Source organism: Myotis brandtii, unplaced genomic scaffold, assembly GCF_000412655.1.
Source record: "Myotis brandtii unplaced genomic scaffold, ASM41265v1 scaffold1074, whole genome shotgun sequence".
Lineage (NCBI taxonomy): Eukaryota > Metazoa > Chordata > Mammalia > Chiroptera > Vespertilionidae > Myotis > Myotis brandtii.
Window position 1 is genome coordinate 1,345,760 of NW_005353653.1, and position 1,998 is coordinate 1,347,757.

General features: G+C 43.2%; 1 long non-coding RNA gene across 1 annotated transcript; it reads left to right on the forward strand.

Annotated features, from left to right (window-relative positions):
• Positions 1 to 209: 209 nt before the first annotated feature.
• On the forward strand, positions 210 to 1,385 carry LOC106726566. Its single transcript, XR_001362631.1, has 3 exons — positions 210 to 319; positions 451 to 452; positions 559 to 1,385. It is a non-coding gene; the product is annotated as an uncharacterized LOC106726566 (long non-coding RNA).
• Positions 1,386 to 1,998: the final 613 nt, after the last annotated feature.

The window sequence follows — 1,998 nt, forward strand, 5'->3', positions numbered from 1 at the left end:
ATGAGGAAGGAAATGTTTTTGGCTCATGAAAAATCTAGATGGCATGAGCTCTGGCCGGGTAGCTCAGTTTGTTAGAGTGTGGTCCTGATATGCCAAGGTTGTGGGTTCGATCCCAGCCAGGGTACATACAAGAATCAACCAATGAATGCATCCATAAGTGGGACACCAAGTCTCTCTCTGTGTGTCTGCCCGTCTGTTTCTCTCCCCCAACCCCGCCTCTCTCTCTCTCTCTCTTTCTCTCTCTCTCTCTCAACCAATTTTAAAAAATCTAGATGCCATTCTTAAGTTTCTCTGTTTCTTGAAGGGATTGCCACATGTTGTAAGAGTGTGTTGCTGAGCTGAAACCGGTTTGGCTCAGTGGATAGAGCGTCGGCCTGCGGACTGAAAGGTCCCAGGTTCGATTCAGGTCAAGGGCATGTACCTGGGTTGTGGGCACATCCCCAGTGGGAGATGTGCGGGAGGCAGCTGATCAATGTTTCTCTTTTATCGATGTTTCTAACTCTCTATCTCTCTCCCTTCCTCTCTGTAAAAAATCAATAAAATATATTTTAAAAAAAGAAGAGTGTGTTGCTGAGCAGGAGAGGTGTCCTCAGGTAATGACTTTGTTTCAACTTCTGAGTGGCCTGGGCATCCATGGGCGGCTCTCTCTGTCGTCTTTGAACCTTCCTGAGGGCCATAGGACCAGCTGAAAGGAACATCAACACAACTAAAAAACACAACAGAACATGTCACAGAAAGTCATCACATTGAGTATTCAATAAACATAAATACATACAATGATACTTTAGCTCCCTGCTATTCCTATCTATGTGAAGACCACATCACCAGGAAAACGTAGCCCTTTCTTATTGTCCCCCTGGCTCAAGACCAGCCACAGCTCTGTGGGCCTGTGTGAGGGCACCATGCTAATCCCCCCGGAGAAAATGTCCTGTAAGAAAAGCTTCAGGTGAATCCCACAGGCAACTTACTGAAATAGGGCATGTAGAGAACCAACAGCAGGACATTAGGGACACGTTCAAATAGCTAAAGAGTAAATGCAAAATAAAATAACTGTGGGTACATAAGTCCTCAGCAATGCAGGAATGATTGAAGCCACCAGAGTTGCTAGGAGTTAATGTCAATTCCTGTATTTAAATTTATAGTGCCTGGCTCATGCCCAATAGAGGAACAAAAGGAAGAAAGGAAGGAAGAAAGGAAGGGGGGAGGGAGGGAGAGAAGAAAAAGAGAGAGAAAGAATGAGGGAGGAGGGCAGGAAAGAAAGCAAGAAATAAAAGAAAGGTTTCTGAGGTGTGGAAGAGGCAGAGGCATAGAGTGTACAGAGAGGAAAAACAGCATGCGAGCAAGTTCAAAGACTTGGAAGCCAGGGGAAACAGGCTTGGTTAATTTAAAAAAAAAAGATGATATATTTGAGTGGTTTTAGAAAGTGGGGCAAAGCAAATTTCAGGAGTTTTGAACATATTAAGATTTAATTTTAGAAGTGTGGTGTGTTAATATAACTATTGTAGACTTTTGAAGGGAATATTAACATGATTCGAATAAATCAAGTGGAAAGGGAAAGGTGAAATTCAAAGATGTCAGCCCAATGAGAAAAGCAAACCATATAGCAAGAAATTAAATGAAGGCATAGGAATTAAAGAATATGCTCTTAAAATAGAGAGACTGTGGAATCTCAGAGGGAAGGTGGGGGTGGGTGGGTGAGTGGGAAGAGATCAACCAAAGACCTTGTATGCATATATGCATAACCCATGGACACAGACAATAGGGTGATGAAGGCCAGTGGTAGGGGTTGGGGGCAGGCTAGAAGAGGTCAATGGGGGAAAAACGGGGACATATGTACTACTTTCAACAATAAAGATTTTTAATAAATAAAATAGGGAGGCAGGTGCTTGTCTGGGTTTCTTCTATGCTTATGTTGCAGGAAGTGGGCTTAGAACTGAGAGCATTTTTCATTCTCCAGCTGTTCCTCTCTCTGCCACTGCCTTTCCTAAAAATGAACTT